Raw genomic sequence first — 15,015 nt, 5'->3', positions numbered from 1 at the left:
TGATTCCGGGTCGTCTGTTCGTCTGATTCACGTGGTGAACACAGATCAAGAGGGAGTTTCTCTCTAAGTGGAATAAAAGGTTCAGTTGCAGAGAAGCACGACTAGATTATGGTCAAAGGTCAAGGTCACAGTGACCTCAAATACTGGTGAATGTAATATTTCAGGAACATCACCAGGGAATTTCATTACATCTACCACAAACATTCATTAAGACTCAAGGACGACCTGAGTAGGATTTTGAGGTCAAAGGTCTCCATGTTTTCTTGCCTCTTGAACATATTTGTCTCACTTGCACTCAAAGGTCACCGTGACCTCATTTAAGTTCAGGGGAAAGAATCATTGAGTTAAACTGCACTGATTGGTGGAGTCGTACAAGTGCAGTGCTGTGATCCTAGTGGAGAATATATGACTGGCCTGTAAGTGACCCGGCCGGGGGGGTCAGTGGTTGCGATGGATCCAGGCAGAGAAGAGCTTAATCCAACTATTATAGACCAATGAAGCCCGGAGTTTATTCTCAAACACCTCCTGCTCCACTCCTGTTTGCCGGCCCGCTCCCTGGGAATACCGCGGGAGTCTATCAGTCTGGAATTGAGTGCACTCCATGAAAGATCAGACAACAGATCGATACTTGACTTCCTTAACGATGAGTGTGCTAAGTCAACCCGAAAGAAAGGGAGCTCTTTGATACACAGGGAACGAAGGAATAGCAAATCACAACCAGACGCACAAGTCCAGCCGTCTGTGCTGAGACGACAATCAATGGGGGAAAGATACACACGTGAATACATGTTTGAAACACAATTCATGAACCACGTTTCATTTCCGTTCTGCATTGAATGCAAACGAAACCTGCAGGCTGATACCTGGCCTCTGCTCATTGAGGTGTTTGATGATTTAAATATTATAAACAGGTCGTGTTGCTGTGCAAATACAGTTGGGTTTCATTGTGTAGTCTCACATCAAATCTCTGCCTTTTCAAATGAGGCAGCAGGATCATGAAATTACACAAGCAGGTACTTGACCGAGGCACTTCTGAATATCTGCTAAACCCATTTGTCTCTTTGTTCCTGCAGGAGAGATCAGAAATGCCGGAGCGCCACCACCACTACTCAGGCGATGGGATTTACAAAAACCCTCTCGCCCCTCGTGTTCTCATTTGCTCACTTAATGGAGTTCTTTCTCTTTTTTCACCAAATGAGGACAGAGCCGTTCCACCAGAGGCAGTTCCAGAGGCCGTCTCGATGGCAGTTTGCAAACAGCCCCTCTCTGCACATGGCGAATCCGATCAGCGAGTGTTTTTAAGATTTATCGAGTTTCTGCGGCACATTTAGGAGATGAGTTTTTTTTTTCATTTACTCTCAGATCCTCCAGACCACTCAGGTGCTGAGAGGTAACTCAGTAAAAGCCTCCACCTCCTCTCACCGCTGCTTAAATCACTCACTCACAGTGCATGTAATTTTCCCAGGTGGCCGTGGACTTGAGAAAGAAAAATAAAGTATGTTTTAATGGGCGACTGCTTATAGGCATCGTTGACTCATGGTCGGATGCTCGTGTGTTTAGCCGCCGCCTCAGAGGAGCAGGTTTACAATACACAGGTTTACAATACACAGGTTTACAGCAGTCAAACAAAATTACATTTTAATGAAAAAGTAATGTTAATATTTGGCTTTTTTCTCCCCATTGTTCCACAGGGAGTAAGATTGTATTTCATTTTCACTACATGTGGAGTTTTCCAGGAAATGAGTGGGACAGTGAACAACAGGAGGAGGTTAGGGAGGGACATACAGAGAAGCAGCTTTCTGTTACGCACCAAAGATTCAGAACAATCTCCAGATGTATATTAGAAATGTCTCCTCTGTGGACACATTTAAATAACCACTCAAAACACGTTTAAGACGTTCTGCTTTCAAGCTGCTGTTCTGTTTTAACTACATTTGTATGTAAAGCACCTTGAGCGAGCGATATCAATAAAGTTTATTGTTGTTATTGTCTTCAGTCGTTGTGGCTTCTGCCTTTTTTGTTCCATTTCTACCTGCGATATTATAAAACACGTGTCTGAACATCAGAAACGACCTTTTCTACATGTGAACACGAATTAGAGAAATTAATGATTGATAAAAGCCCCCCCTGTGCTTTGCCACTGAACGCGTGTTGGATTCACCGGAGCGGAGCCTCAGCTCTGCAGGAGTGTGAGCAGTTTTATCCGGGAGGTGAAACCACAAACAACACGCCTCATTTCCTCTGAATCGCTCATGTGTAGATGGGCAATTTGAGCCCACTGTGGGAAACGGCCGACCTCACAACTTCAGATGAACATCAGATGATCAAAACACCTTCCACTGCAGAAGGACTGTGGATCAGAGCATCGGAAATTCGATTTAGCTTCTTTAAAATGTGATGCTCAGGGAACAGCTGAGCAGCTACAGTGGCAGCTATTAAACCTGATTCTATACGACTCAAGGTCGTGTTCACCTTGACTGTCGCCTACGCTGAGGAGTCTTTACATTTCGTCATTATAACTTAAAAGGTGAGAAACGATGGATATCTTTATGGAGCCTTCACATGACTGTTCATGTTTGAAAGAGCCCAGCGACTGAGAGGGTTTAGATGAAACCCCCCCGTCGTCCAGACGTCCAGAGAACAATGAAACTTACCCTTCAACATTTATTACTTTACCCTTTGAAACTGCTTCGCTCACAGTTCTTCATCGTTTGTTTCACATCAGCCATATGTTCAGATATGTTCAGTGCAACGACTGTATAACGACGATATGACAGCGCCCTGTAAGAGACGCCAAATCCTCCTGGTCGCCCCCTGGTGGCTGGCTGCAGTCACAACCCCCACCTTCCTGCATGTCAGTGAATGGGACATGGACCAAATTTGGGTAAATCTTATCTTCTCTTTCAAATTAATGAATTCATTTGAACGATGCCGGAGCTTTACACTGAGATCACCACTGTGCAGACCCAGAGAAGTCAGGATGTCATCCATCTTCATTTCCAGTGTGGTGGTTTCATCTGAGGCACTAAAGCTCAATGACAGCCTTCTACAGAAACACCTTGGACATATGCTCAAGTGATATATTATATAGGAGAACTGAAACCTATGAAGCTGTGCTTGACTGTGAGGAGCAGGATGAACACATGTGGTGATGTAATCAAGAGGAAATATGTTAATTAACCACCGAGGAGACTTTGAAGAGAAATCTTATCTGCTGCTCTGAATCCACGAGTCCCACAGGATCCACGCTCTCCACTTAAGAAGTGTGCCTTTAATTAGCCATTATATCACAATGGGAAATGACTGTATTGAAAAAAGATATAATTACCACCTTCAACAAGATAATTACGTTAGTAATGGCGATGCTCGGGTTAGTAGAGTTTTATTGTAATGGGTTTCTAAGAGGTATCAAATCCCATTTTGTTCGAACACCTTCCTGGCTTTGATGTGGATGACAGACCTCGAGGGCCCCTTTGAGTTTCTGACACTTGATCAGTTTAAATGTGAGATTCAAAGAGGCTGGGATTGTTCCGCCGAGATCGTCCGACACGTCCTACTCTGTGTTCCCTCTCACCGGCAGCAGAGTGCACCCGGTGGTTCCTTTATGCAAATGCAGCCTGTGATTAATGCGCTCTATTTACGCAGGGAGGGGAAACCAAACAAGCTAATGACGTTCGACAAATGACCTCGGAGGGAACTCGCTCAGGAGAACATGCTTCTAAGCTCAGTTGGGTTTTTGATAATTATTCTTTTTAAGTTTAAAAGTGGATGGGCTACGGTTTTATTCCAATTACAGCGATATCTATAATTTACATTTTCATTTAACGGTAGAAATATACTTCCTGTTTTTTAAACCGTCGCTGAACTTTTTTTGCACTCGAGCGCTAACGGAGCAGTGGCTCATCTTACACACTTCATTACTGCTTTAGCTCTAAATTGTGCACAGCTAAATAAATGAGGCTTTTACTTTTTTGGATGCAACATTAGTGAAATAACCAAAGAACATTGGCTGTAAAAGACAATTAAATGTAATAATGGCTCGTGGAGACATTTTTTAACTCAAGCTTCATTGACTGGAGATTATTTTTCAGACGGGAAATGTTATTAAAATAAACATTAGGAACCAACTGTATCCAGAGTTTGACTGGATACAGGGAAGATTCTATGACTGGTCATGTTTTATCGATAACAGAGAGGGAGCAGAGTTTAGACTGTGAATAAAGATGGACGTAATTAAAAAATTATACTAATTATCCTGCTACCATGACACCCAGAGCAACGTTATGGCTCATTTATGTGTTTTAAAAAAAAATGTTGCTCTGTGTTACTTGGTAGTTGGCTCAATTTCGGTCAATGAATGTTAATAAACATGGACAACACATTGTTCTGATACACACGATGTTTTATAAATTCAGTTTAATTCAACTTTATTTGTGTAGCTTGAAATCCTCATAAACGATAACTCAAGACACATTGCATAAAACAATTATATAGAAACCCAACAGCTGTGTCCAATCAGGTTTCAGCTCTGACAGACTAGTTGTTACAATGAAAATAACACAAGTGATAATCCATCTATTCGTTAACGTGGACTTTGACCTTTTAGTTTGGCCCCACTTGCCAACAGAGAGGAGGCCGGTAATGTGACCTATACTGCAGCCCGCCACCAGGGGGGCGAGTGAGATGTCTTGGCTTCACTTTCCCCCGGCTCGCCTGTCGTCGTCCATCTTTAAATGCAGCTCGTAACTCGCCCGTTGTTCTCTTCGACCGGAGCAGGCAGGAGATAACACGTCAACTTGTTTGTTAACAGAGAAAAATCATGTTTGATCCCTTTGGTCTGGGAAAAACCAAAAAGAACACTCGCTCTGTTTATCCTCTCGCTCTTTGTCAGTCACGACGGATAAAAAACATAAAAGCTTGACAACAAAATAAAAGCGTTTCTTCTGTCAGAGCAGCAGAACAGAGAGGAATCACTCCGAGACATTTGACTTTTCTGAGTTGTTGAATATTTCTTGCTAACTCTGCTCACAGTTGAACCCGAACTTTCTCTGCAGAGGTTTTCTTTTTTTTATTTCTTGTTCCAACTCCGACATAAACAATAAGTCGCACGATGCCGGCCCATGGGAGCGTGGCAATCAAAAAATAATCACATCACATTCATAATAGCGACGCACAATAAGATGACACATCTCTATGCACACACCCTATGAATAAATTATGGATCTGTTTTTTCCCCCTGCAGGGCTTTGGAGACAAACTGTGCATGTGGCATTTTCCCTTCTCATCCAGGGACACCCACTGGTTCCTGGACGTCCGTCTCCGAGGTTCTTTCAGGAAACCAACTGCTGCCTGGAAAAAGTCCTGCAGCTTTTGTTAAGGCTTTTATGAGAGGGTGGCAGAAGTAAAAAAAATAAAATAAAAGCTCAACTTCTCTTAAAAAGGTTAAAACATTAACTTTAAAAATGGGATTTGGACTGTGGCAGGTGGTCAGACAGCAGCGCCACCCACGTTATTTACTGCATGACCTTCTCCTTGAAACAAGGTGACTCCCATATCCCCCCATTAGCTTCATCCTGTGGGAACGAATTAGGTATTTAAAAAAAACTAAAACTAAAAAAAAGCATATCAAACTTTCTACAAAGCTCTTAAAGCTTTTTAGCAAAGAGCACAGGCAGTTATCTGAGCAGGTCCAGAGGAGGAAGCGTTATTAATATTGCATCCGGCAGCGGCTTCATCCAGAAATCAGTTAATATTCCCTTTTTTACTAAAAGAAATATCTCTGCACATTTAGCTCTCTGTTGCATTACAGTCATTTCAACGTGCTTTCAGATGGAGTTAGCCTCACGAGAGAGAGAATTCACCGCTCCTCTCCTCCTCCTCTCTTCTGATTGTGCCAACACTGGGATGGAGGAGGAGGGGGGGGGGGGGGGGGGGGCAGGCAATTAAACTCCTGGTTGGTGTGAGGTTACCTCTGCGTCCGCGGCACAAGCACAACACACAGGGTCCCACTGCAGGGCCGCGTAAACAAGATGTGCCATGGGATGTTTGTTGCCTGTTAGGAAGCCTCACGGCTGATTAAGAGCCCCCCCACCCCACACCGAGGGCCCCTGCTGCTGTTTTTGAGGGTGACTGCCTCCGGTAGAAGGCCAAGATTTTTAAAAAGCCCAATAGCGAACAGCCAACCTGTGGCCGTCTCATTACCGCTGGTGTGATTGTGTGGAGCTGTGGAGCCGAGCGGCACACCGGCCGTGCGGGGGGGCGGGGGGGGGCCTCTTCTGTTATCTAACGCCGAGATTGGAGCAATTTAGATTCAATCTCTCTCTCAGGGCTCTGACCTATTCTCTGCTCAGCCGGGAGGATATTTCTCCTGCTGGAAACAATGATCAGATCATTTCCATCGGCTTCCCGCGGCGCAGGGAAATCATTTAACTTCTGTGTTTTTATTTGGGCGGGGGGAATATTCAAGAAATGCTGGTTGCTTGCTGGGTGTGTGTTATTTCTTTTCAGTCTCAGTTTTGTTTCACGCAGGCCAGATATTAACTTACAGAGCACGGAGCCACAGGTACAGGTTGAGTTTTCTCTTCTGCTGCTGCTGCGAGTCCAATTGCAAGTTTCTGTCAGAAGAGACATGCGGAGAAAATAAACACCAAATAACAAAATGATAAAATCAAGTTTCTCAAGAATCTGTCGGGATCCAATAGTCAGCTGAGTTCTTACATTTATTACAAAAAGATATTTTTGTTTGAATATTAAGTTAAGCAATATCTATGCAACTTGAAACTATAAAGCAATGTAACAGTTTGATTTATGCCCAGTTTATATTACTGGTCCCATAATAAGCCAACGGCAATGAGCCTGTGAGGCCACACATGTTGTTTGTGTGCAGTAAATAACAAAACTCACACAACAAGGGACATCAAAGCTACACTGCAGAGATCTGACTAAACAATATGTCCTATTGCAATATGGAGCTGGTATTTGTTTTGCTCGATATTAACAAAAACAAGTGATTATTGACTCAGTGACATTGGTTTGTATTGGTTCTCACTGGAGGTAGTTTGGTGTTTGTGGTGTCACTGAGGTGGGAGCACGGTGAGGAGCCAGTGACCAGCAGTGCACCAGGTCTGTCTGGAGGATTAGGGCTGTTGATGCTTGTGCCGTCTGCTCTGTGTTTTTGTTTTCCAGTGGATTTCTCTCCCGACTCTCGTAAACAAATCCCTCTCAGACGCCGTGGCCGCATTTTTCTCCGGCTTTCACGATGAACAATTTCGGCTTTTCTGTGAATCCCGGGATCAATACTCTATATAAATAGGGCTCATTGATTTGGACTCTTTTAACTGTGGCTGTGGGCGTAAATCTCAAAGCTCCACCGTCGCTGAATGTCAGCGAGAGAAGTGGGGTCTGTTTGAGTTCAAGCACTTTATTGTCACATGTGGAGGAACAGAGAAATTCTCCTGCAGCAGTTTGGGGCGGCGGTTGGAAGGGAGATTAAAAAACAGAGACATTTCAGGATGAATTGCTTTTAAGCTTGTGCAAAATGTGAGTTGTGCAAATGAGCTGCAGAGCAAAAGTTGAGCTGAGTGTGCACGTTGTTCACTGGCTGTAGAAAGGAAATGTGTCTGAGGTGGGTGGAATTGGAGGAGACGCCCACGTCCACTCAGATTCTCTTCAACCGCTCTTTGGTAAGAATGACGGGAACTGAGTCATGGGCTACTTGAGAAGTTCCTTTCGTAATTTAACCAAAATTTGCCTGCCGTACAGTGAGAACAAAAGATTTCTGTGCTATAAAACCCAGAAAATATCATTTATCTGATCCAAATCTTCCCCAATCATTTCAAGAGAATGTTTCTCAGGAGTCATAACATCCAGCTTCCTCCAAAGACCTGGAATGAACATGAACTTGTTCAGAGGGAGCCGAGTGTCTCAGATGTTTCAGAGGTTGACGGCGATTCCCTTTGTTTCATCCCCGCTGAGAGAGAGAGAGGCTGTTGGCCCGGCACCATGCGGTCGGGTCGCCCACCTCTCTCCCCTGTACGCAGATTCATCACCGTCCCGGAGGAAGCCCATCACGGCCACGGTTTTATCATCTGCATTATTTCACCTTCTGCTGCCTAACAAGGAGTCGAGGGGGATGGGAAACAACGTTACTTGGTGATTTGAGAAGAAAATACAGCAGGTGGCAGATGTGATTGGTTGCACCGCGGTGACTTCCTGCCCCTCGCCTTCCAGTGCCAGCGGGATCTGCCTCCACGTGGAGAGAATGAAGGAGACATGGAGGCCACACCTCGTTTTTCAGCTTCTTGCTTCAAAAAGGAAATTAAAAGGACTCCTCTGTACTAGAGTTGGACTGTAACTATTTAATCTGTACTTTATCTGGGTATTTAATTTAAGTAGGGTTCTTAATATCTATATTTATTTTACTGGTTCATTTAATTTTTAATGTCATATTACTGATTTTATGTGTTCACGATTTTATTTACTTTTCTTGCTTTGCTGGGAAAACACTTTGTAAACTCTGTTTTATAAATAAAGTAAACTTTGCATTCATTAAAAGCTTGATATATTTAAATGTATTAACATTTTGGGGACTTTTGACCTTTGGCAGGGAACTGTGTGGGCTCATTTATAGCATGAGATCAAAGTTTAACCAAGAGGTTGCAAAAATTAAAAAATGTGCAAATGTCATATTGGTATTGATTTTTACAGTTTTTTTTGGTTTGGTTAAAAATTATTCTTAACCTCATCATTTTTCTCGCACATGAAGTTTCTGAGCAAAACGAAAAAACAACTGGAGACCGTGAAGGAAAACTAATCCTCAGAGTAACTGAAACTTACTTTTTGGCAGTGGAACATGTGGTACAGCTCAGTGGACGTGTTTACACCAACACAAGCCTCCAACTCGCTCCGGCTCCCCCACACTCGAATACACAAACACCAGCTTGACAGGACTCCCAGTTAAACCCAGTTTCTTTACCCAGCTGTGAAAAAATTCATCCTCGCAAGGATGTGGAAAGAAGCTCTGTTGTCTCGGCTTACGCCGTTTTAACCAGAAGGTTTGAGTGAATATACATTTGTGTCATTTTGAGGTCTGCAGATAAAGAGTTATTTGACCTTCACCTGTGTTTTTTTGTTTTCATTTCTGTTTTCCACTCTGTGTTTCCTGCTTTATTTTGAAACTCTGCTGTCCCTCCTGTTTCTGTTCACTTTACTTCCTCGCTTATAGGTTTCACGTGTTTATACAGGTTTAAATAAGTATTGGAAACCAAAAGTATTTTGTAAGATACACACTTTGACGTACATTGATGTGAAAAGTACGTGTGTATGTATTTGAGGTGTATTTTTCAGCCGTGTCCTGTTCACTAACATGGAGGAGGCCGGATTAATGACCTGTGATGTCCATCTTTACACACAGTCTATATGAGGCAGACAGCACAGAGTAGATACAGGGATAGATTTAATTGTTTGACTCTTAACAATAAAACAAAAGCAGGGTTTAAATCAATGTGACTGAAAATGGATTCAGGACATGAAACAAAAGAGGAAACCACGACTCTTTCAAACCAATTATCTGTTTCAATTGATGCCTTTCACTTGTGGGTCCAACACAAAATGAACTCAGTTAATAACCCTTTTTTGAAATGTGACAAACCAGCTTCCAGTTGTGCTTTCAGCAGTGAGTGGGAACCTATATATATGTTTTACAGAGAGAGATCACCCACTGCCAGTCTGCAGGGCGAACAACGTTGGAGGGGATGTTTTACTATTTTATTATTTCCCAGTCAGAACACACACAACAGGATATATATACACATGCCACAACGGAATATCTATTTTTCTGTATCATTTTGGAAAGACACGGTTACCCGAGCATGTGCATGCCGGTGTGCACGCAGCAGTTTGCCATGTCACTCTATATCATCTGGAATGTGCACGAGCTGATTGCAGCCGCCGTCTCTCTCTCGGGTCTTTTCTCAGACGAGAGTCATCACGTACAAAAACCCTCCTCCAAACACACGCCGTAAAAAATAGAAACATGATTATTGAAGCGTGTTTCATTTTCAATACGAGCTCTGACAGCCCCAGATGCAGCCGTCACTGAGATCCCCACATTTCTTATGCATGCTGCCTGTAACTGGGTGTTCTTGCTGCACTGGTGCTCGTGGGAAATTTCCTATTTAGTTCTGTTTTTGTATTTTCAGCTCACAAAATACTCGGGAGACAGAAAGGAGCTGAAGGGAAAAGGCTGGGGGGGGGGGGGGGGGGTGTTTCGTGTAGCTGCACAGTGGAGGTCTGTGTTTTTTGCAAAGTGGAGTTTTCAGATATACAATATTGTTGTTATAAATTTTAGCAGTAGCATGTTAAAGTATTATGTCAATTTAAATTTTCAGGGGGGGGAAAACAAATCCACTTCTTCTGACAAATGATAAACCATTAGTACAGTATCCACTGGGAACCTGCTTGGTTGGACTGTGGTGATGCTGGTTGCTGGTTTTTCTTTCTGAAACTGAAAAAGGTGACCTGCAGTGAGTGAAGTGTGGAGAGTGAAGACCTGCTGCTGCACAAAGAACTGTTCAGCTGTTTCTTCAAAGTTCAGTGAAGCTCAACTCAGCGAGCAGAACCCTGAATGGACCAATCAGTGTCTTCCATTGATGAGTCGCTGCTACACAGCCAGTTGCATGTTTAATAAAATAATAATTGAATGTATCACCTGGGTTAAATTACACAAAACATGATTCAGCATCTCCTTGGGCTCCTAAAAATTCATGTGTGGAGTGTGAAGTCATTAAAATGTACTTTTCTCAAGATATTCCACAGAGAGACAGAGACTCTTTGAATCATTCAATAGATACATATCATCATATTTCAAGTACTTCGGGTTTTAAACAGACTATGATGTGTATATCGTGATGAATGGAGGATCTATCAGTTATGTTATTAGAACATGGATTTTTCACTTAGTGGTCGCTCAGGTGAGAAAACGTAGAGTTTCCATGAGGGAGGAGTTATTTAAGCTTCTCCTGGTTCCAGAAGTTCATAAATGGGAAGTTGTTTCTTCAGCACTTTTCTGGACTCAAAGCTTCTTTCTCTCTCTCTCACATTCATTCACTTCTTCTTCATCTCTTCCCTGCTCATGAATCCCATTCACACTAATCAGGGGGTGATTTGGGTTCAGCGTCTTGCCCGAGGGCCCTTGGGCACGCCGATTAGAGGAGCCATCAAACCACTAACCTTCTGATTATCTGCTGACCTGCTCTATCTTCTGAACCACAGCCCTCGAGGTACAGGCTCTCTTTATCCTCATGGACAAAGTGAAAGTTTTCACAGTTCCAGGACTTGTTGGATCATCGTGAATCAGATTCAATCGTCTGTACAGAAGAACCCTGTTGGGGTTGAAATCCTCTTATTATTAAATTCATACGCACATAATTACATATCAACAAACATGCATCTATATATATATTCGTACTATGTATAGTATACTTCCATTTATTACACTACTGTGCAATTATACTATACCAAACCTGCTTATATTCCTATAACAGCAAATATATGAATGTTTATGTATACATATTTTTCACTCCCTCCTTATACATAATACATAAATACATTTCCATTCATAATTAAAGGTGTATTTATAAATTCTCTTTGTTTTTATTTGATTTGTATTAAGCCTCTATCTTATTCTTCTTTATACTTCTCTTGCCTTCCTGATTTTGATGATTTGCTTCAGAAACAAGTGAAATGAGAATATATGAAGATTTACATTTGATGAAGATGAGAAAACACAGACATTGATATTGTAACCTCGAGAATCAGGAGGGAGAGATGTAAAGGAAACGCATGATGATCAATTTAAAGTGCTCAACAAAGAGCAGCAGGCTAATTCAGGTTGTACCAGAAATACAATATCATAATAAAGCACTTAGACCTTTTGAGTGGGCGTCAAATCAGAGACAACCATCCATCAGCTCTTATCTCCATTAGCCAGTTTCTCAACGTGCCAGTGTCCACATGTTCATATCGTCTCTTTAAACACACACAGTGTACATTCATTATAACTGGAACTGGGCCGTTTGACACAACCCACCAGTTTGATTAAATGTTTCCCTAATCCAAACATTTTTAAGATGCATTGATCCGTCCGCTGGAGTCTGATCAGCTCCGTGCTGCCGACCTACTTCACAGGCGTCTTAATTAGAAGCTAATTGAGAGGTTTAGCGTCGGCCTCGGATTATAAAGTGGGATGTGCTGCAGATATTTAAGATGCGAGGGGATCTTTAAACATTTACACGCCGCTCAGATGGAACGCTGTTTGAGCCGCTCGGCTGGACGGGGAGGTGTCAGAACACTCGGGCTCTTTGATGAGTTTGATTGATCCGAGCCGCCGAGAGTCTCTGATGCATTCTGGGACCCTCGGCAGCTGAGAGGACTGTGACATGAGTACGCAGCCTCTCAGCGTCATGTTCCCTCAGTTCTTTCTGTGTTTGTTCTCTCAGAGCTCGGATTCCTCTCTATCAAAGTTGATGGAAATGGCTCTTTGTTTTTCTTTTTTAAAGAGAGAGAGAGAGAGATGCCCCCTTCTCTTATTGATGTGCTTGTCTCGCTGCTGCTTTTTAGAAGATGATAACTTTCAGAAAACATTACGTTGCATCATGAAGGACAAGGAACGGGGACAGAAAATTGCCTTCAACCCACAAAATCACATCGGAGACAAAACATCTTCGGCTTCTGCTAATGGATTATTTCAAAGCCTCTTTTAAAGCTGCCCTCGTCATCGGAGTGACAACGAGATGAAGGCACGGGCCCGCCTGATTGAAAAGTTGCTTCAAGAGCGATTCCAGCCTCAGGACCACAAACACCTGAGCAGCTCAAAACATAAAGTCCTGAGGTTTTACAGCCTGTAGAGTCTCATGTTGACAGGGACATAAATAAATGAGATGTAGCAGCAGAGTGAATTCACTTGGAAAGGGGGCAAGTGTGTGGTGTTGGAAACAAAAGGTCTTTTCAAAGTGGTTCTACCTCGTTTTTATTATCCTCAAAATGTCAATGTTTTAAAAAAGCTGCACAAGGACGATAAGTTGTACGGGGGGGGGGGGGGGTGAAGTCATGAAAAGGAAAAGAGAAGGGCAGCGGTAGATAAAACACCTTGAAGTTGGTTGCCACCCGCCAATAAACCAAACAGAGAAGAAGAAGAAGAAGAAGAAGAAGAAGAAGAAGAAGAAGAAGAAGAAGAAGAAGAAGAAGAAGAAGAAGAAGAAGAAGAAGAAGACAATGTTAGTGTTACCAAAAAAAACCTCTACATTTAAAATACTTTGGAGGCACAAAAGATATGACACCTAATTTCCAGACACAACACACAGCAATAACTTTGTGTGTCTGTGTTTCATGAGGCAGTCGACTAATAGGAGCAATTTACAGCGGAACACAAAATATACAAATGGATGGTTCCACCACATGTTCTGTGTCGGTGCTAGTCCGTACACACACACACACACACACACACACACACACACACACACATACGGGCATCTCGGGTCAAATATCTGTGAAATATTTCCATATATATTCGGTGCTATATATAAGATGCACCATGAACCAGAGAAATAAATGAGCCACTAACTCAAAGGGACTCGATGTTCAACGCTCTTTCATCATAAGAGATAATTTGTTAATGTGAAGAAACACACAGACGATCAATCCTCTGCTCCTCTGGACTCACAGGCCAAAAACTGAAAGTAAAGTTTGGGTCACAGATAACAGATTTACCTCTTTCTTTGTTTTAAAGTTACACATGAATCACAGATTATCCGATGATTACCAGATTGTTTGGTTTTGAGACTTCGCTTGTTGTTAAAAAGGAAGAAACAACACGAAATAACAAGAAGGTATTAAAAGTTACTTTTTCTCTAGAATTACTCTCAATACCAGAATTTCACTTCCCAATCAACACAGCAAAAAGTCCAGATGCTGATTTTAATCTCCACCCGGTGACAAGTGTCTCAAATCAAACACACCTGTCATGTCGGGTCACCACAGGTCAAAGGGTAAAAGCTGAATTACTGAATATGTGAATTCAGCTGTTCCCACCCTTCCATGTCCTTCTAAAACATTAAAGGACATGAAGTGAAATTCAAAAGGAAATTAATAAACACTCCAAACTACAAACAAAGCACTGAACTACACAGTTGTTTCAAAGCCTTTTACAAAGAAGAAAACTGAATTAAAAGACTTAAGAAAATTGTACCATCACAAACATGATAAACGTTAAAACAGGTTTTATTTTTACTCGCGTTAGCTTTATTAAAACTTGAATGAATAGAACGTCTTTGTCGTGACAAGGCTGTGAACACTGTCTGCTCTCGTTTATCAAAGAGGACACATTGAGCTCCACAATGTGGAGTTGAACCATCACACACACGTCCTTCAAGCCACAGTCAGAAGAAAATAAAAGCAATTTGACGTAACCTTCGAGCAAACAGCGAGGATTTAACCAGCGTGCTGTGAACTACCCTTCATTCATCAACATCTCCTCTTGTTGTCTTTGTCTCAATCTGACAGGATCCTGCTCTCGTGTCTTTATCCGTGTGCCGCCGGCTATTTGATTTAATGATAAATGTCATATTCCAAGTCACCTCTGTCCTCTCTGCAGATTCATCAGCAGGCGACTCAAGATGAGGATAGTTAGACAGGAGCCCCCCCCCTGCTTCAGTTGTTGAAGTCCAGTCGACAGGTTTCTCTCTCTCTTCTTTTCATGTGCCTCCTCTTGTCTCTCGCCCTGTCAAGGTAAAGCCTCGCTCCTTCTGTCTGGCGTCTGGAGCTGATTGCTGCCGGTGACATTCTCCACATTTTCTTTCTTGAGACTTTTTAATTCCTCCCCAGAAAAAAAAAGCTCTCTCTCCACACCTGCTCGTCCGTGAGAAGTTGGATCACATCCCGAACACGTCAGTGCACCGCTGGGGCCTGATGACACGGAGGATCCCGTGTAAGGCTCTGGCACAAAATGATGTGACCCAC

Source organism: Platichthys flesus, chromosome 9 (assembly GCF_949316205.1).
Source record: "Platichthys flesus chromosome 9, fPlaFle2.1, whole genome shotgun sequence".
NCBI classification, from domain to species: Eukaryota; Metazoa; Chordata; class Actinopteri; order Pleuronectiformes; family Pleuronectidae; genus Platichthys; species Platichthys flesus.
This window is presented reverse-complemented; position numbering follows the sequence as displayed.